Here is a 22,542-nt window from a genome sequence, read left to right on the forward strand (position 1 = left end):
GCGTAGCAAAGATATCCAAAAACGAAGAAGCCATGATATCATGCTAGCTATCTTACGATCATGCAAAGCAATATGACAATGAATGCTCAAGTCATGTATATGATGATGATGGAAGTTGCATGGCAATATATCTCGGAATGGCATTGAAAATGCCATAATAGGTAGATATGGTGGCTGTTTTGAGGAAGATATAATAAGGCTTTTGTGTGATAGAGAGTATCATATCACTGGGTTTGGATGCACCGGCGAAGTTTGCACCACGTCTCGAGGTGAGAAAGGGCAATGCACTGTACCGAAGAGGCTAGCAAGTTGTGGAAAGGTAAGAGTGCGTATAATGCATGGACTCACATTAGTCATAAAGAACTCACATAGTTATTGCAAAAGTTTATTAGCCCTCGAAGCAAAGTACTACTACGCATGCCCCTAGGGGGATAGATTGGTAGGAAAAGACCATCGTTCGTCCCTGACCGCCACTCATAAGGAAGACAATCAATAATAAATCATGCTCCAACTTCTTAGCATAACGAGAGACTATACGTGCATGCTTCGGGAATCACAAACCTTAACACGAATATTCTTACTAACCACAATCATCCACTAGTACTTCCCATATATTATCATCTCTATATCGCAAAACTATTGCAAGGAATCAAACATATCATATTCAGTGATCCACAAGTTTTATGTAGGATTTTTATGACTAACATTGTGAATGGCCAATTCCCGTTGACTCTCTAAATAGATATAAGTGAAGCATGATAGTTTAATTCTTTCTATGAAAAACCATGCTCTAATAAATATAAGTGAAGAAAAAGGCATTCTAAAAATAACAGTTCCATATATAGAGAAACAGGCAATCCAAACTTCAAATGATATAAGTGAAGCACATGAAGCATTCTATAAAGCCATACTCAGAAGATATAAGTGAAGTGCAATGAGCATTCAATAAATCAACCATGGACTATCTGATACCAGCATGGTGTGAAGTAAATATGCCCTAGAGGCAAAACATAAATTTGTTATTTTATATTTTCTTACTCATGATAAAGGTTTATTATTCATGCTAGAATTGTGTTGATCAAAAACTTAAATACATGTGTAAATATATAAACAAATATTGTGTCCCTAGTAAGCCTCTACTAGACTAGCTCCTTGATCAAAGATGGTTAAGGTTTCCTAACCATAGTCATGTGTTGTCATTTGATAATGGGATCACATCATTAGGAGAATGATGTGATAGACAGGACCCATCCGTTAGCTTAGCATATTGATCGTTTAGTTTATTACTATTGCTTTCTTAATGTCGAATACATACTCCTTCGACTATGAGATTATGCCACTCCCGGATACCGGAGGAATACCTTGTGTGCTATCAAATGTCACAACATAATTGGGTGATCATAAATATGCTCTACAGGTATCTCCGGAGGTGTTTGTTGAGTTAGCATAGATCGAGATTAGGATTTGTCACTCCGAGTATCGGAGAGGTATCTCTAGGCCCTCTCGGTAATACACATCATAAGAAGCCTTGCAAGCAAATTGACTAAGGAGTTAGTTGCAAGATGATGTATTACGGAACGAGTAAAGAGACTTGCCGGTAACGAGATTGAACTAGGTATGGAGATACCGATGATAGAATCTCGGGCAAGTAACATACCAATGGACAAAGGGAATTACGTTTGTTGTCATAAGGTTCGACCGATAAGATCTTCGTAGCATATGTAGGAGACAATATGGGCATCGAGGTTCCACTATTGGTTACTGACCGGAGATTTGTCTCGGTCATGTCTACATAGTTCTCGAACCAGTAGGGTCCGCACGCTTAACGTTTGTTGACGATATAGTGTTATATGAGTGATATGATTTGGGGAACGAATGTTGTTCGGAATCCCGGATGAGATCACAGACATGACGAGGAGTTCTAGAATGGTCCGAAGGTAAATATTGATATATAGGACGATGGTATTCGGACACTAGAAGTGTTTCAGAGTGTATCGGGTAGTCATTGGAATACCGGAGGGGGTGTCGAACACCCCCGAGAGGGTAATGGGACTATTGGGCCATTAGAGGGGAGCACCCCAGCCCACAAGGGGCTGGCGCACCCCCTATGGCAGACGGCAAAGTGGGAGAAAGGAAAGGGGGGGGGTCCGGCCTCCCCCTTCCTTCCCTCTCCCCCCTTTCTTTTCCCCCTCCGGCAAATTTGGTAGGGGGCGCCACTTGGGAAGGATCCCAACTAGGATTCGGCCTACTTGGGGGCGCCTCCTGGTTGCTCCCTCCTGCCCCCCCCACCTATATATATGTGGGAAGGGGGCGCCACACATAACCACGACAACTGCTTAGCCATGCGCGGCGCCCCCCTCCGTCGTTTACACCCTCGGTCATATTTTCGTAGTGCTTAGGCGAAGCCCTGCGGAGATAACTTCACCATCACCTTCATCACACCGTGTGCTCCCGGAACTCATCCACTACTTCGCTGTATTGCTAGATCAAGAAGGAGAGGACGTCACCGAGCTGAACGTGTGCTGAACACGGAGGTGTCTTACGTTCGGTACTTAATCGGTTGGAGCGCGAAGAAGTTTGACTACATCAACCACGTTAATAAATGCTTCCGCTTACGGTGTACGAGGGTACGTAGACACATGCTCCCCTCTTGTTGCTATGCATCTCCTTGATAGATCTTGCGTGTGCATAGAATTTTTTTTGTTTTCCATGCAACATTTCCCAACAGTGGCATCCGAGCTAGGTTTTGTGCGTAGATGATATGCACGAGTAGAACACAAAGAGTTGTGGGCGGTTGTCGGTGTCAAAATCGGCGGATCTCGGGTAGGGGGTCCCGAAATGTGCGTCTAAGGTTGATGGTAACAGGAGACAGGGGACACGATGTTTATCCAGGTTCGGGCCCTCTCTATGGAGGTAATACCCTACTTCCTGCTTGATTGATCTTGATGAATATGAGTATTACAAGAGTTGATCTACCACGAGATCGTAATGGCTAAAACCGTAGAATTCTATCTTGTATGATTATGATTATGACTGCCTCTACGGACTAACCCCTCCAGTTTATATGGACACGGAGGGGACTAGGGTTGTACAAAGTCGGTTACAGAGAAAGGAATCTTCATATCCGAACGCCGAGCTTGCCATCCACGCCAAGGAGAGTCCTATACGAACACGGGAGAGAGTCTTCTGTCTTGTATCTTCATGGCCCAACAGTTCGGCCCATGTCCAATAGGTAGGACGCCCGAGGACCCCTTAATCCAGGACTCCCTCAGTAACCCCGGAACCAGGCTTCAATGATGAGGTGTCCGGCGCGCAGATTGTCTTCGGCATTGCAAGGCGGGTTCCTTTTCTGAATACTCCAACGCATCCTTCAAACACCGAAAACGTGTCCGGCTCTGCAAAACAAGTACCACACACAACCGCAGAGAGTATAACATTTCACGAGTCCAATCTGCTGACAACTTTTTGTAGTGTGACATCACGTCCCTGCCCGGTCATTATTTCGAACCGTTATTTAGCCTCCCGCTCCATATTTCGAGATGCGGTATTATTGGCATGTCTTGTCAAAGCAGAGATCGTGTCCCCTTATTGCGGGATTCTCATCAATATGGGCGTGGGTAACCCAACCTTGCCGTCTATACGGCCCTTGGGAAATAAGCGGGTTTTAAGGCGAGTGGGGAGGCGCTTGATATTCGCTGCCTTTATAAGGAGATAAGGGTTCACCCTTTTCCACCCACGCCTTCTCTCTCTGCCTACCCACTCTCGAGCTCTAGCGCCCAAGTTCTCATCCTTTCCGCCTCAAGAAAGCACTCCAGCCATGTCCAGATCTGGAGCGCAAGGCAAGTGGATGGTTTCCTCCATCAAGGAGAAGGACATCACCAAGCTCCGGGAGGCCGGGTAGTTAGCCCGGAAATCGCCCACCGGCTTCCAGCCCAGGGGCAGATCCTCCCCAACCCGGAGCCCCATGAGAGGGTGGTATTCATCCCCCACTTCGTCTGCGGATTGGGATTCCCTCTTCACCCATTTTTCCGCGGACTCATGTTCTACTACGGGGTGGATTTCGACGATCTGGCCCCCAACTCCTTCCTCAATATCTCGGCATTCATTGTCTTGTGCGAGGCCTTCCTCCGCATCCCACCCCACTTCGGATTATGGCTAAAGATCTTCAATGTGAAGCCGAAGGTGGTGGGTGGCCAACATGTAGAGTGCGGCGGCGCCATGGTGAGCAAGATGCCCAATGTCACATGGCCCAAATGTACCTTCGTGGAGACCGTCAAAGGGTGGCAACAGCAGTGGTTCTACGTCACAGAGCCTCGCAAAGCCACCTGGGTCGCGACTCCCGAATTCCAGTCCGGAGCCCCGATGCGGCTGACCTCCTGGGAGGCTCTTGGGGCTGCTAGGCCTCTTCCAGAAGAGCTTGACAGCGTGCAATCGCGCTCATGACAACTCCGTGGAACCGCTCCATTTCCATGTCTATGGCCTGGTAGCAAATTCCGTCTTGCATCCTCAAGATATCAAGTTGGCGATGTTCTACTTCGTCGGGGACGTCACCTTCGCCAAGGATGCGCTCGAGCCTGGCCACCACATCATTGGGATCGAGGTTGACACGGCCGCCGCGGGCTATGATGAAGCTGCAGGCTGCCTTTGTCTTGACTGAATCGCAGAGGTCATGTGCCCATTCCTTGCGGGGCATCAGGCTCTCGATGAGCACTGGTGACGGCGGTTCTTCGGGTGGGTCATCGATCATGCCGCTGAGCAGCTCTGGATCTTTTGCACGGTGGATGGAAAACTGCTCATCACACCTCCTCTGCAATATGTCGATTGTGCTGCCAAGGACTGTGACGCCGATATCGCTGCCGATGGGCCATGGTGCCTGCACCGGCCGATGAAGCTCTTGCACCCCGACCTGCTCCGGCTTGTTCTCCTCGCCGAAGATGTAACGCAGGTACGCGTCGACGTCGAAGCTTTGGTCGTTGCCTGGCATGCTTGGAATAACTAATGGTAGATGGGTGAGGAATAGATCTTCGCAGAGTGTCGCGGCGGTGCGTTGCCGCCTGGGTTATATGTAGCAAGCCGTTAGCTGGTGGCGGGAAACCGGTGAGGGAATAGGCGTGGATTTTACAATTCACCCATGTGGAGTGCGGGAAGCATTCGCTGGAGCGCGGGAAGACTAACTGGAGCACACACACAACCCGAATACCGTAGCCGGTGCCACGTGTTATTTATCACACAAGTGTTAACATAAGGAAATGCATATGTAACTTACTAATCATCGCACATGAGTACTCGCAGACACATCATGTGCGATACTCCTAGCCACCGCAAGCAACTAGTTTGCATTTTTCAAAGTTTTTTGTACACACAGAATCGCACAGGAACTAACTATATTAACCGTCTGTGTTGTAAATTCTCATCGCAAATAGTTCATCCGAGTCGGTTGTTTGCCACATATCACACACATCTTGTTAAGTTGAACCGTTTATGTTGCGTTCGCTAATCGAATACAGTTCGTCCGAGTGAACCGTATGCCCTATATCACACACACCTTGATGTGGCTAACCGTTTATGTTGCACTCCCTAATAGCAAACGGTTCGTCGGAGCGAACTGTATGTCGTATATCGCACACACATTGATATGGCTGCCCGTTTCTGTTGTTCTGCCTCATCGCAAAAAGTTTGAACGGGTTAACCGTGTGGCCTGAATCGCACACGCAACTAAAATCTGAACCGTGTTTGATGCATCCTCCATCTCAAACGTTTTGCACCTTTTTTGACGGTTTTCATACACCACCGTTTGCGATTACTGCATCGCACACAGTTTCTCGAAGGGTCTCTGATCGTAGTGTCGCATTAGCAGCATCCTGCAGTAGTGTAAGTCTAATATATCATATAAAATGTTGCCAAAATATGTGAAAGTTGTATAATATTGGCATGGAACAATAAAAATTATAGATACGACGGAGATGTATCAACATCCCCAAGCTTAATTCCTGCTCGTCCTCGAGTAGGTAAATGATCAAAAAGATAACTTTTGATGTGGAATGCTACCTATCATAATCTTGATCATATATGTAATCATGGAATGGATATTAAGACACGAGTGATTCAAAGCAATAGTCTACAATTTGACATAAAGACATCACTAAGGCATCCCAACAAACAATCATGTCTTGCAAAATATCAATGCTAAAGAACTCTATCCCTACAAAATCATATAGTGTTGTCATGCTCCATCTTCTTAACACAAACTTTTTATCATGCACAACCCCGATGACAAGTCGAGCAATTGGTTCATACTTTTTAATGCGCTTCAGCTTTTTCAACCCCCAAGCAATACATGGGTGCAATCCATGGACATAGCACTATGGGTGGAATAGAGTATGATGATAGGGCTAAACATAGAGGAGACAAAAAACTAAGAAAGTTTTACATCGACGCGGCTAATCAACGGGCTATGGAGGTGCCCATCAAATGATATCAGTGCGAGGAGTAGGGATTGTCATGCAACGGATGCACTAAGATCTATAAGTGTATGAAAGCTCAATATGAAAACTAAGTGGGTGTACATCCAACTTGCTTGCTCATAAAGACCTCGGGCATTTGAGGAAGCCCATCATCTGAATATACAAGCCAAGTTCTATAATGAAAAATTCCAACTAGTATATGAAAGTGACTACATAGGAGACTCTCTACATGAAAAACATGGTGCTACTTTGAAGCATAAGTGTGGAATTGGCACACCCCTTCTGTCATTTTCTTTCATTTTTTTCTCCTTTTTCTCTTTTTCTCCTTGGGCTCTTTTTGGCCTCACTTTTTTCCCTTTTTACTTTTTTCTCTTTTAGTTCGGAGTCCCATCCCGACTTGTGGGGGAATCGTAGTCTCCATCATCCTTTCCTCACTAGGACATGCTCTAATAATGAATAATGATTATCACCACACTTCTATTTACTTACAACACAATATTACAACTCGATACCTAGAACAAAGTATGACTCTATATGAATGCCTCTGGTAGTGTACCAGGATGTGCAATTATCTAGCGTAGCAAAGATATCAAAAAACGAACAAGCCATGAAAATATCATGCTAGCTATCTTACGATCATGCAAAGCAATATGACAATGAATGCTCAAGTCATGTATATGATGATGATGGAAGTTGCATGGCAATATATCTCGGAATGGCTATGGAAATGCCATAATCGGTAGATATGGTGGCTGTTTTGAGGAAGTTATAATAAGGCTTTTGTGTGATAGAGCGTATCATATCACGGGGTTTGGATGCACCGGCGAAGTTTGCACCACATCTCGAGGTGAGAAAGGGCAATGCACGGTACCGAAGAGGCTAGCAAGTTGTGGAAAGGTAAGAGTGTGTATAATCCATGGACTCACATTAGTCATAAAGAACTCACATAGTTATTGCAAAAGTTTTTTAGCCCTCGAAGCAAAGTACTACTACGCATGCCCCTAGGGGGATCAATTGGTAGGAAAAGACCATCGTTCATCCCCGACTGCCACTCATAAGGAAGACAATCAATAATAAATCTGTAGCGACCAGACCTCAAATGGCCTGTGCTGCTGTGCACTAGTGTCATCCCTGGATCAGTAATGCTGACACGCACAGTACAAATGGAGGATTTATAACAGAGTAGCAATCACACACTTATTACATCGAATATCTCCAAAGAGATTAAGTATGATAAGCATGGCTTAAGGCCATCTAATAACGATAACAGCGGAAGACTTGGAAGATAAGTGAGTCCATCAACTCCAGCGGCATCACTGAGTATAAGACCACGACCTAGGGCATCTTACTCGTCGTCTGAAAAGTCTGCAACATGAAACGTTGCAGCCCGAAAACGGGTCAGCACATAGAATATGCTGGCAAAGTAACACATAGAGAATAATGAACAAATAATGCTATACTACATGCATATATGGCTGGTGGAAAGCTCTATGGTTACAGTTTTGCGAAAAGCCAATTTTATCCTACTTCAAAGGAATAAATTTTATTTAACTATCATGGTGGTTGTGAAACATTGAGATGGTTGACAGCATCTCAATCCCAATTAAAAAGTCATCAATAACCCAACAAAATTAATTAGAGGTAACATAGTGTTGAGATTCACATGATAATCCAAGTACTAGATACTCAAGTTGTCCATAACCGGGGACACGGCTAACCATGATTAGTTTGTACACTCTGCAGAGGTTTGTGCACTTTTCCCCACAAGACTTGATCTCCTCCGTTGGATTACTCGCACTACATGGTGTTTGAGTAACGGATGACCAAGACACAGTCTTTCAGAAGTGTTTGCACCTTACGTATGGGTAGACAGTTACACCTACTTTCCCCTACATCTGCTAGTCTACCACTGTAAGAGTTCACACAACTTAGTCAACTATGCTAGAGCCCATAATAGCTTGCGGCTGCACACGGAAGTTTCTAGCATGAATAATCTCATGATCCCTTTGAACCTGGGTGGCGGTCCAAAAGAAAACAGGCAATCCTGGAATACCCAGGTACCTCAATCCACCCAGATGTGAGTTTAAGTTGCCACCTTAAGTAAACCATTAATTAACAATCTCACATCTGTCATGAATTTCACTCAAACCCAATCCACGTCTACGAGCATAGCATGGCAATAGTAAAAGCAACGTAGAAGTAACTCCCAAGGGTTTGAATAGAAAACAGGTAATAGGTTCTACCTCATCTACTTCCCAATACCCACAGTTTAATTAGATCCTAATCATGCAAGTGTTTGAGGATGAATCTAATGCATAAAAACTGGGTATGAAAGGGATATGATCAAAGTGTTACTTGCCTTGCTGATGATCCGCAAAACCTAGCGATTCGAAGTAACAAGCGGCACACTCCGGGTACTCTATCGCAAACAAACAAGCATACAATCAGTACTCATCTAATGCACAGGTAAAACTCGAATGAAAGATCTAACCAGAAAGTTCAACTTAAGAACTCCGGTTTGCAAAAAGAATCAACTCGAAAGAAGCAACGAAAGTCAAACGGCGAAAGAAAGAAACTTCGTTTGCTAATCTGGATCTAGGTCAAATTTTACTGTAGCAAAAACTTGTTTGAGTAAGTTAAACGGAAAGAAAATTTCGAGACGAAACTCTGGGCGCTTGAATCGCCTGATTCTGATAAACGAGCGAGAAGTTAAACAGAATCGAAGATTCGATCAGAAATCGAATCTGAGATAATCGCAGAAAAATCCGACGAAAAAGAAAAACGGACGAACGGTTAAATAACGGACGTTCGTTAACAGAGAAAAACCGACGAACGCGTTCGTTAGAACGAACGGTTCGGTGAATCGCTCGCAAAATAATAAAACCGAAAAAAAACCGATCTAGGGTTTTTTTTAAACGAAGGGTTTTTTTTACAGAAAACCGGCAACGACGGAAACGGGCGGCGGCAGTACCTCGACGGGCGGGCTCCGGCGAGGGCTCCGGCGGCGGGGCTTGGCGGCGGGGTGCGAGGCTCGGGGGGCGACTCCGGCGACGAGGGGCGGCGGCTCCGGCGACTCCCGGCGGCGGCGGCGGGCAAGTGCGGGCGGCGGCGCTCGGCGAGAGGGGCGGCGGCGGCGGCTCGAGGTGAGGACGCGGGCGGGCCGTCGGCTGGGCCTTTGGCCCAGTCGGCGCGCGGGCATTTTTTTTAAATAAGTTCCGCGGAAAATAATACGTAGAAAATAAATAAAAATCAGAAAAATATGAAATAAATTTTCCCCGTCTAGTTAGAAAATCTAGAATAGGGTGAACATTTTTATAATCCAAAACAAATAATTTGAAAACATGCAATATTTTTAATGCAATAAAAATTGCAAATAAATTCCAAATAATGATTTTAACATTTTTCCTCCAGTATTTCAATTGTTTTGGAGAAGTCATATTTTCTCCTCTCGTTTATTTAAAATGAAATATTTTTCCGGAGAGAAAAATAATTAAAACCACAATCCTCGTTTGAAAATCAAATTTGAAAATTCGAGAAAATCCCCAACTCTCTCTCCGAGGGTCCTTGAGTTGCTTAGGATTTATCGAGGATTTATCAAAATGCAACAAAACATGATATGAAATGATGATCTATGTATAACATTCCAAATTGAAAATTTGGGATGTTACAAACCTACCCCCCTTAAGATGAATCTCGCCCTCGAGATTCGGGTTGGCTAGAAAACAGGTGGGAGTGGTCTTTCCGTAGATCTTCCTCTCGCTCCCAGGTGGCTTCATCCTCTGTGTGGTGACTCCACTGAACTTTGCAAAACTTGTTACCTTGCTGCGGGTAACTCGGCTGGCATACTCGAGAATCTTAACTGGTTTCTCCTCATAAGTCAAATCACTTTCCTACTGTATCGCTTTGAGTGGCACAGTATCTCTCAGTGGTATCTCAGCCATCTCTGCGTGGCACTTCTTCAACTGCGAAACATGAAATACATCATGAACTCCAGACAATCCTTCGGGCAATTCCAGCTTGTAAGCAACTTCTTCCATACGTTCCAACACTCTGTATGGTCCGATAAAACGGGGTGCTAACTTTCCCTTAACTCCAAAGCGCTTCACTCCTCGAAGGGGTGATACTCGAAGATATACTCGGTCTCCAATTTCCTGAACTGTCTCCTTTCGTTTAGAATCGGCATAACTCTTCTGCCTGGACTGGGCTACCTTGAGCCTATCACGAATCAATCTCACTTTCTGTTCAGACTCCTTAATCAAATCTGGCCCAAACAGCTGGCGGTTTCCAACTTCGTCCCATAACAACGGTGTTCTACACCTCCTTCCGTACAAAGCTTCGAAAGGGGCCATCTTCAAACTGGTTTGATAACTGTTGTTATACGAAAACTCCGCATATGGCAAGTTGTCGTCCCAACTAGATCCATAATCTAGTGCACAAGCTCTCAACATGTCCTCCAAAATCTGGTTGACTCTTTCGGTCTGTCCATCTATCTGCGGGTGAAATGCTGTACTAAATTCCAACCTGGTTCCCAACGTTTCATGTAACTGCTTCCAAAACTTCGAGGTAAATTGGGTTCCTCTGTCTGATACAATGGTCCTCGGAACTCCATGCAAACATACGATCCTGGTCATGTATATCTTTGCCAACTTAGCACTGGTGTAAGTGGTCTTTACTGGAATGAAATGAGCCACTTTCGTCAAACGGTCGACTACAACCCATATTGAGTCATAGCCTGAACGAGTCCTGGGTAATCCTGTGATAAAATCCATGCCTATTTTATCCCACTTCCATTCGGGTATCGGCAATGGTTGTAGCAATCCTGCTGGCTTCTGATGCTCTGCCTTCACTCTCTGACATACATCACAAACTGCTACATACTCCGCAATATCCTTCTTCATTCCGGTCCACCAGAAAGTATTCTTCAAATCCAAATACATCTTGGTATTCCCTGGGTGAATCGAGTATGGTGAATCATGAGCTTCTTGCAAAATCAACTTCCTGATCTCCGGATCATTTGGCACATATACGCGGTCCTCGAACCATAAGGTATCGTGCTCATCCTCATGAAATCCCTTGGCTTTTCCTTTGCTCATCTTCTCCTTTATCTCCTCAATCTCCTTGTCTGTCTTCTGAGCTTCTCTGATCCTTTCCATCAAGGTAGACTGAATCTCCAATGTCGCTAAATAGCCTCTTGGGACTATCTCCAAACATAGCTCGCGAAGGTCCTCGGCTAACTCCTGAGGTAACTCTCCTGTCATGAGGGTGTTGACATGACTCTTGCGGCTCAACGCGTCTGCTACTACGTTAGCCTTTCCAGGGTCATAATGCAATCTCATATCATAATCCTTGATGAGCTCCAACCATCTCCTCTGTCTGAGATTTAACTCCTTCAGCGTGAAAATGTACTTCAAACTCTTGTGATCCGTGTACACCTCACAATGGTTTCCGATGAGAAAATGTCTCCATGTCTTCAATGCATGCACCACGGCTGCTAATTCCAAATCATGCGTAGCATAATTCTTCTCATGGGGTTTAAGTTGTCGTGAAGCATACGACACAACTCTTCCTTCCTGCATAAGCACTGCTCCAAGTCCTCGACGTGAAGCGTCGCAATAAACTTCATAGTCCTTGCGTTGATCTGGCAGAATCAACACTGGTGATGTAACCAATCGTTTCTTCAACTCTTGGAAACTAGCTTCACATTCCTCAGTCCAATTGAATTTGGTGTCCTTCTTCAATAGCTCAGTCATGGGCTTAGCAATCCTTGAGAAATTCTCGATGAATCTCCGGTAGTATCCTGCAAGTCCAAGAAAACTCCGGATTTCTCCAACTGTCGTGGGTGATTCCCAACTTGTCACTGTGTCAACCTTGGCAGGGTCTACTGCTATTCCTTCTCCAGAAATAACATGTCCAAGGAATCCAACTTCCTGCAACCAAAACTCACATTTGCTGAACTTGGCATATAACTGATGTTCTCTGAGCTTCTCAAGTACCAATCGTAAATGCTCCTCATGCTCTTCTTCATCCTTGGAAAAGATTAAAATATCATCAATGAACACCACGACGAACTTATCCAAAAACTCCATAAACACTTTGTTCATCAGGTTCATGAAATAGGCAGGTGCGTTAGTCAGTCCAAATGACATAACGGTATACTCATACAATCCATATCTGGTGGTAAATGCCGTCTTAGGTATATCCTGCTCTCGAATCTTTAACTGATGGTATCCTGATCGTAGATCGATCTTGGAAAATACTTTAGCTCCTTGCAGGCGGTCAAACAAATCATTGATCATCGGCAGTGGGTACTTGTTTTTGATGGTCACTTCATTCAATCCTCGGTAATCAACAACCATCCTTAGCGATCCATCTTTCTTCTCCACTAGAAGTACTGGTGATCCCCAAGGTGACGAACTTGGGCGAATATAGCCTTTATCTAGTAACTCCTTGATCTGCTTCTTAATTTCCTCCAAATCCTTTGCGGGCATCCTGTACGGTCTCTTAGATATTGGCCCTGTGCCTGGCAAAAGTTCAATCAAGAACTCAATGTCTCTATCCGGTGGCATGCCTGGCAACTCTTCTGGAAATACATCCGGATAATCCTTCACCACTGGTACTTCCTCCTGTACAACTCCTGATAAGGAATTTACCTGAGTCCTCTTCGGCATATGCCGAGATACATACTTGATCCTTTTTCCTTCCGGGGTGGTAAGCAAAATCGTCTTGCTGGCACAATCGATGTTTCCTCCATACAACGATAGTCAATCCATTCCCAAAATCACATTCAAACCTTGCGATTCCAAAACAATGAGGTCTGAGGGGAAAACATGCCTACCAATGGCCAATGGTATCTGAAAACATCCTTGGGTGGCCATATACTCTGCTCCTGGCGAGGTTACTAACATAGGGTTTCTAAGAACTTTGGTGGACATCTTAAACTTATTCACGAATCCCCTTGATATGTATGAATGCGATGCACCAGTATCGAAAAGAACGGTTGCAGTAAATGACTTAACCAAAAACTTACCTATTACTGCATCAGGCTGAGCTTCAACCTCCTCCACGCTCACGTGGTTCACATGCCCTTTGTTGAACGGGTTCGGCTTCTTCCCAGAGCTTCCATTGCCATTTCCATTTTGGGCTTCAGGACATTCATTGGCATAATGTCCATTCTTCTGGCACTTAAAACAAGTGACTTGGCTTAGGTCCCTCTTGGCTGGGGTAGATGGGTTGGTGCAGTTCTGTCCGTTGCTTCCTCCATTCCCATTACCATTTTTAGAGCCATTATGGTTGTGCGAACTACCTCCTCCATGGGTATGCTGAAACTGTCCTCCCGGCTTCGGGGTAAATCGAGGCTTCTGCTGAGCTCCTGAGTTGTACTTCCCTTGTCCATACTTCCTCTTACGGTTTTCAATCTGCTGTTGCTTCCTTTCAATCATGAGAGCTCTATCTACCAACTCCTGGTAGTTGTTGAAGGTTGCTACCATCAATTGCATACTCAGTTCATCATTTAGTCCTTCCAAAAACTTCTCCTGCTTGGCAGCATCTGTAGCAACGTCATCTGGTGCATAACGTGCTAACTTACTGAATTCCTCCACATACTGGCCTACGGTGCGTCCTCCTTGGCGTAGGTTGCGAAACTCACGCTTCTTCATAGCCATAGCTCCTGCTGAAACATGAGCTGTACGGAAAGCTTGCTGAAACTGGTCCCATGTGACAGTGTCAATAGGGTGCGTGGCTGTGTAATTCTCCCACCATGATGCTGCGGGTCCATCAAGCTGATGTGCGGCAAAATGCACTCTTTCCGCATCTGTGCATCCTGCAGTGGTCAACTCCCTTCCAACTTTGCGGAGCCAATCATCTGCAACAATCGGCTCGGTGCTACTGGAAAACACCGGCGGGTTTAGCCTTAAGAAACGGGCGAAGTGATCAACAGGTGGTGGTGGCGGTGGGTTGTTGTTGTTGTTGTTGTTGCCTTGGTCGTGAACTAACACTTGCATCAGGGCATTCTGTTGCTGAATCAACTGGGTGATTTCTGGCGGGAAAACAAATCCGGTGTCGCGTCTCGGAGGCATCGGATAGGTTTAGAAAAGATGAGAATTAAGAACAGAATGAGGTCTAGAGAGAAAACACTACCCATATGCTCATGAGACAAATCCAATCAATATCACTCAATCAATACAAACAAGGCAAAACAATCGATCTAACTAGCGTTACAAAGTGCTTGAACTATACTATTAAATGGGGGAAAACTACTACTGATATGGTGGTCTACTAAAAATTCTGATCCGTTGAAGACTCCATGATGTCTGCTCCAGCTTCATCAATTCATTCGTCTTCACTTGGTTCCGAGTCGGTGTCGTCGATGATGATGTAGTTATCCGGACAAGTGCATTCGTCGACTTCTGCTTTTGGCACTGGATTTCCCACGAATGCTCCAATCTTATTGTCCAGGTCGTCAATCTTCCCTACTAGTGCGTTGATTTCCTCCAAGTAATCTTCGCGTGTAGTCTTGAGTTCTTCTTGGAGTTCCTTGATCTTCGTGAATGCCTTCTTCAATTCTTCCTTGTCCGTGCACATTTGATTCTCCTGGCGTCGAATATGTTGGTTCTGCTCCTGGATGAAAGCTGCAATTGATCCATCCTTCTTGGTTCTGATCATCTCCCATTGCGCGTCTCGACGTCCACAAATCTGATAAATTGTATCCTTAAGCTCCTGGTGGTAGACTTCTCCGATGCGTCCCATGGCGATGTGTGCGGCCATGCTCTTCCCTAAACTCCAAGTTGGTGCTTCGAAAACCAATCTCATGGCACTAAACATCCTTCCTGGAATGATAACTTGAATCTCCCAGCTCTCCTCTTCAGGTAATGTGGCGTTGTAGGTTCCGGTGACGCTTGGTATTCCTATGTTCAAGTACTTGGTGACTTCCTTCAAATGTCGTCCAAACGGCGTGTCTTCATCTGGTTGCATGAACTTGCTCCTTGCATTCGCCATTCCTAAAAGAGTAGAAAGTGGAGAGGGGTCAGAAATGAGAAGAGAGAAGCTTTCTAGGGCTTAAGCTTAGTGGTCGTGTCCTATAGTCAGCGTGTGCTCTAATACCAACTTTGTAGCGACCAGACCTCAAATGGCCTGTGCTGCTGTGCACCAGTGTCATCCCTGGATCAGTAATGCCGACACGCACAGTACAAATGGAGGATTTATAACAGAGTAGCAATCACACACTTATTACATCGAATATATCCAAAGAGATTAAGTATGATAAGCATGGCTTAAGGCCATCTAATAACGATAACAGCGGAAGACTTGGAAGATAAGTGAGTCCATCAACTCCAGCGGCATCACCAAGTATAAGACCACGACCTAGGGCATCTTACTCGTCGTCTGAAAAGTCTGCAACATGAAACGTTGCAGCCCGAAAACGGGTCAGCACATAGAATATGCTGGCAAAGTAACACATAGAGAATAATGAACAAAATAATGCTATACTGCATGCATATATGGCTGGTGGAAAGCTCTATGGTTACAGTTTTGCGAAAAGCCAATTTTATCCTACTTCAAAGGAATAAATTTTATTTAACTGTCATGGTGGTTGTGAAACATTGAGATGGTTGACAGCATCTCAATCCCAATTAAAAAGTCATCAATAACCCAACAAAATTAATTAGAGGTAACATAGTGTTGAGATTCACATGATAATCCAAGTACTAGATACTCAAGTTGTCCATAACCGGGGACACGGCTAACCATGATTAGTTTATACACTCTGCAGAGGTTTGTGCACTTTTCCCCACAAGACTTGATCTCCTCCGTTGGATTACTCGCACTACATGGTGTTTGAGTAACGGATGACCAAGACACAGTCTTTCAGAAGTGTTTGCACCTTACGTATGGGTAGACAGTTACACCTACTTTCCCCTACATCTGCTAGTCTACCACTGTAAGAGTTCACACAACTTAGTCAACTATGCTAGAGCCCATAATAGCTTGCGGCTGCACACGGAAGTTTCTAGCATGAATAATCTCATGATCCCTTTGAACCTGGGTGGCGGTCCAAAAGAAAACAGGCAATCCTGGAATACCCAGGTACCTCAATCCACCCAGATGTGAGTTTAAGTTGCCACCTTAAGTAAACCATTAATTAACAATCTCACATCTGTCATGAATTTCACTCAAACCCAATCCACGTCTACGAGCATAGCATGGCAATGGTAAAAGCAACGTAGAAGTAACTCCCAAGGGTTTGAATAGAGAACAGGTAATAGGTTCTACCTCATCTACTTCCCAATACCCACAGTTTAATTAGATCCTAATCATGCAAGTGTTTGAGGGTTGAATCTAATGCATAAAAACTGGGTATGAAAGGGATATGATCAAAGTGTTACTTGCCTTGCTGGTGATCCGCAAAACCTAGCGATTCGAAGTAACAAGCGGCACACTCCGGGTACTCTATCGCAAACAAACAAGCATACAATCAGAACTCATCTAATGCACAGGTAAAACTCGAATGAAAGATCTAACCAGAAAGTTCAACTTAAGAACTCCGGTTTGCAAAAAGAATCAACTCGAAAGAAGCAACGAAAGTCAAACGGCGAAAGAAAGAAACTTCGTTTGCTAATCTGGATCTAGGTCAAATTTTACTGTAGCAAAAACTTGTTTGAGTAAGTTAAACGGAAAGAAAATTTCGAGACGAAACTCTGGGCGCTTGAATCGCCTGATTCCGATAAACGAGCGAGAAGTTAAACAGAATCGAAGATTCGATCAGAAATCGAATCTGAGATAATCGCAGAAAAATCCGACGAAAAAGAAAAACGGACGAATGGTTAAATAACGGACGTTCGTTAACAGAGAAAAACCGACGAACGCGTTCGTTAGAACGAACGGTTCGGTGAATCGCTCGCAAAATAATAAAACCGAAAAAAACCGATCTAGGGCAAGTGCGGGCGGCGGCGCTCGGCGAGATGAGGGGCGGCGGCGGCGGCTCGAGGTGAGGACGCGGGCGGGCCGTCGGCTGGGCCTTTGGCCCAGTCGGCGCGCGGGCATATTTTTTAAAAAAAAATAAGTTCCGCGGAAAATAATACGTAGAAAAATAAATAAAAATCAGAAAAATATGAAATAAATTTTCCCCGTCTAGTTAGAAAATCTAGAATAGGGTGAATATTTTTATAATCCAAAATAAATATTTTGAAAACATGCAATATTTTTAATGCAATAAAAATTGCAAATAAAATCCAAATAAATTCCAAATAATGATTTTAACATTTTTCCTCCAGTATTTCAATTGTTTTGGAGAAGTCATATTTTCTCCTCTCGTTTATTTAAAATGAAATATTTTTCCAGAGAGAAAAATAATTAAAACCACAATCCTCGTTTGAAAATCAAATTTGAAAATTCGAGAAAATCCCCAACTCTCTCTCCGAGGGTCCTTGAGTTGCTTAGGATTTATCGAGGATTTATCAAAATGCAACAAAACATGATATGCAATGATGATCTATGTATAACATTCCAAATTGAAAATTTGGGATGTTACAAAATCATGCTCCAACTTCTTAGCATAACGAGAGACTATACGTGCATGCTTCGGGAATCACAAACCTTAACACCAATATTCTTACTAACCACAATCATCCACTAGTACTTCCCAGATATTATCATCTCTATATCGCAAAACTATTGCAAGGAATCAAACATATCATATTCAGTGATCCACAAGTTTTATGTAGGATTTTTATGACTAACAATGTGAATGACCAATTCCCGTTGACTCTCTACATAGATATAAGTGAAGCATGATAGTTTAATTCTTTCTACGAAAGACCATGCTCTAATAAATATAAGTGAAGCAAAAGACATTCTACAAATAACGGTTCCATATATAGAGAAACAGGCAATCCAAACTTCAAATGATATAAGTGAAGCACATGAAGCATTCTATAAAGCCATACTCAGAAGATATAAGTGAAGTGCAATGAGCATTCAATAAATCAAGCATGGACTATCTGATACCAGCATGGTGTGAAGTAAATATTCCCTAGAGGCAAAAAATAAATTTGTTATTTTATATTTTCTTACTCATGATAAAGGTTTATTATTCATGCTAGAATTGCGTTGATTGAAAACTTTAATACATGTGTGAATATATAAACAAATATCGTGTCCCTAGTAAGCCTCTACTAGACTAGCTCCTTGATCAAAGATGGTTAAGGTTTCCTAACCATAGTCATGTGTTGTCATTTGATAATGGGATCACATCATTAGGAGAATGATGTGATGGACAAGACCCATCCGTTAGCTTAGCATATTGATCGTTTAGTTTATTACTATTGCTTTCTTAAAGTCAAATACATATTCCTTCGACTATGAGATTATGCAACTCCCGGATACCGGAGGAATACCTTGTGTGCTATCAAACGTCACAACATAACTAGGTGGTCATAAATATGCTCTACAGGTATCTCCGGAGGTGTTTGTTGAGTTAGCATAGATCGAGATTAGGATTTGTCACTCCGAGTATCGGAGAGGTATCTCTGGGCCCTCTCAATAATACACATCATAAGAAGCCTTGCAAGCAAATTGACTAAGGAGTTAGTTGCAAGATGATGTATTACAGAACGAGTAAAGAGACTTGCCGGTAACGAGATTGAACTAGGTATGAAGATACCGACGATACAATCTAGGGCAAGTAACATACCAATGGACAAAGGGAATTACATATGTTGTCATAAGGTTCGACTGATAAAGATCTTCGTAGCATATGTAGGAGACAATATGGGCATCGAGGTTCCGCTATTGGTTATTGACCGAAGATTTGTCTCGGTCATGTCAACCTAGTTCTCGAACCAGTAGGGTCCGCACGCTTCACGTTTGTTGATGATATAGTGTTAGTTATATGATTTGGTGACCGAATGTTGTTCGGAGTCCTGGATGAGATCACGGACATGACGAGGAGCTCTGGAATGGTCCGAAGGTAAATATTGATATATAGGACGATGGTATTCGGACTCTAGAAGTGTTTCAGAGTGTACCGGGTAGTCATTGGAATACCGGAGTGGGTACCGGACACCCCCGAGAGGGTAATGGGCCTATTGGGCCATTAGAGGGGAGCACACCAGCCCACAAGGGGCTGGCGCACCCCCTATGGCAGACGGCAAAGTGGGAGAAAGGAAAGGGGGGTTCGGCCTCCCCCTTCCTTCCCTCTCCCCCCTTTCCTTTCCCCCTCCGGCAAATATGGTAGGGGGCGCCACTTGGGAAGGATCCCAAGTAGGATTCGGCCTACTTGGGGGCGCCCCCTGGCTGCTCCCTCCTCCCCCCACCTATATATATGTGGGAAGGGGGCGCCACACATAACCATGACAACTGCTTAGCCATGTGCGGCGCTCCCCTTCGTCGTTTACACCCTCGGTCATATTTTCGTAGTGCTTAGGCGAAGCCCTGCGGAGATAACTTCACCATCACCTTCATCACACCGTCGTGCTGCCGGAACTCATCCACTACTTTGCTGTCTTGCTAGATCAAGAAGGCGAGGACGTCACCGAGCTGAACGTGTGCTGAACACGGAGGTGTCTTACGTTCGGTACTTGATCGGTTGGAGCGCGAAGAAGTTTGACTACATAAACCACGTTAATAAATGCTTCCGCTTACGGTCTACGAGGGTACATAGACACACTCTCCCTCTTGTTGCTATGCATCTCCTTGATAGATCTTGCGTGTGCATAGAATTTTTTTTGTTTTCCATGCAACGTTTCCCAACAGTGGCATCCGAGCTAGGTTTATGCGTAGATGATATGCACGAGTAGAACACAAAGAGTTGTGGACGGTTGTCGGTGTCAAAATCGGCGGATCTCAGGTAGGGGGTCCCAAAATGTGCGTCTAAGGTTGATGGTAACAGGAGACAGGGGACACGATGTTTATCCAGGTTTGGGCCCTCTCTATGGAGGTAATACCCTACTTCCTGCTTGATTGATCTTGGTGAATATGAGTATTACAAGAGTTGATCTACCACGAGATCGTAATGGCTAAAACCGTAGAAGTCTAGCTTGTATGATTATGATTATGACTGCCTCTACGGACTAACCCCTCCGGTTTATATGGACACGGAGGGGACTAGGATTGTACAAAGTTGGTTACAGAGAAAGGAATCTTCATATCCGAAAGCCAAGCTTGCCATCCACGCCAAGGAGAGTCCTATCCGGACACGGGAGAGAGTCTTCTGTCTTGTATCTTCATGGCCCAATAGTCCGGCCCATGTACAATAGGTCGGACGCCTGAGGACCCCTTAATCCAGGACTCCCTCAGTAGCCCCTGAACCAGGCTTCAATGACGAGGTGTCCAGCGTGCAGATTGTCTTCGGCATTGCAAGGCGGGTTCCTTTTCCAAATACTCCAATGCATCCTTCAAACACCGAAAACGTGTCCGGCTCTGCAAAACAAGTACCACACAACCGCAGAGAGTATAACATTTCACGAGTCCAATCTGCTGACAACTTTTTGTAGTGTGACATCACGTCCCTGCCCGGTCATTATTTCGAACCGTTTTTTAGCCTCCCACTCCATATTTCGAGATGCGGTTTTATTGGCGGTATTCTCATCAATACGGGCGTGGGTAATCCAAATCGTCTATACGGCCCTTGGGAAATAAGCGAGTTTTAAGGCGAGTGGGGAGGCGCTACATATTCGCTGCCTTTATAAGGAGATAAGGGTTCACCCTTTTCCACCCACGCCTTCTCTCTCTCTCTCTGCCTACCCAATCTTGAGCTCTAGCGCCCAAGTTCTCATCCTTTCCGCCTCAAGAAAGCACTGCAGCCATGTCCGGATCTGGAGCGCAGGGCAAGTGGATGGTTTCCTCCATCAAGGAGAAGGACATCACCAAGCTCCAGGAGGCCGGGTACTTAGCCCCGGAAATCGCCCACCGGCTTCTAGCCCAGGGGCAGATCATCCCCACCCCGGAGCCCCATGAGAGGGTGGTATTCATCCCCCACTTCGTCCGCGGATTGGGATTCCCTCTTCACCCATTTGTTCGCGGACTCATGTTCTACTATGGGGTGGATTTCCACGATCTGGCCCCCAACTCCTTCCTCAACATCTCGGCATTCATTGTCGTGTGCGAGGCCTTCCTTCGCATCCCACCCCATTTCGGATTATGGCTAAAGATCTTCAATGTGAAGCCGAAGGTGGTGGGTGGCCAGCATGTGGAGTGCGGCGGCGCATTGGTGAGCAAGATGTCCAACGTCACATGGCCCAAATGTAACTTCGTGGAGACCGTAAAAGGGTGGTAACAGCAGTGGTTCTACGTCACAGAGCCTCACGAAGCCACCTGGGCCGTGGCTCCCGAATTCCAGTCCGGAGCCCCGATGCGGCTGACCTCCTGGCTAGAGAAGGGCCTGGACTGGTCTTCGTAGGAGGAGCTGACAGCGCTCCAGACGTGCATCCGGAGCATGGTAGACAAGAACATCAAGCTTGTCAATGTGATCCAGGTGATGCTAGTTCGCCGGATCCTTCCATGCCAAAGTCGGACTTGCCATTTGTGGGAGTTCGATCCGGCTAAGCACCAGACCTTGCTACAGTTCTTCGGCACAACGCACGAAGACATCTGGAAGGTGCTTTTCAAGTCCAACAAGTCATGCCCGAAGACGATCGAGGACCGTGGGCATGACCTGGCCCATCCCGCCAGTCCGGTAAGTTTTTCATATTTCAAGGTGGCCCCTTTACTGGTATACTGAAGGAAGATATCTAAGCCTCACTATTTGTTCTTTCAGGGCTGGACAAGGAAGGCGGAGCAGATTCAGTGTCCAGCTCCACTGCCCGAAAACCCAGCTATCCCGCTTCTAACGAAGATGCTGGTTCCGGCGCCCTATCAGGTTCCGGAGAAGAAGGCCAAGAAGAAGGCCAAGGGGACCAGAGGTGGCCTCCGCCATAAGGGCACTTCGGACATGACGTCCGAAGACGCCGAAACCCACTCTCCACCTGCCACTGATGACGAGGAGGAGGAGGAGGAAGAAAGCAACTCTCCCCGAGGGGGTAAGGAAGAAAAGGACGGCCTCCACGCAGCTGGAGGTAGAGGCGTCCAAGAAGGGGAAGGTTTC

The sequence above is a fragment of the Triticum aestivum genome, chromosome 7D (assembly GCF_018294505.1).
Source record: "Triticum aestivum cultivar Chinese Spring chromosome 7D, IWGSC CS RefSeq v2.1, whole genome shotgun sequence".
Classification (NCBI taxonomy): Eukaryota; Viridiplantae; Streptophyta; class Magnoliopsida; order Poales; family Poaceae; genus Triticum; species Triticum aestivum.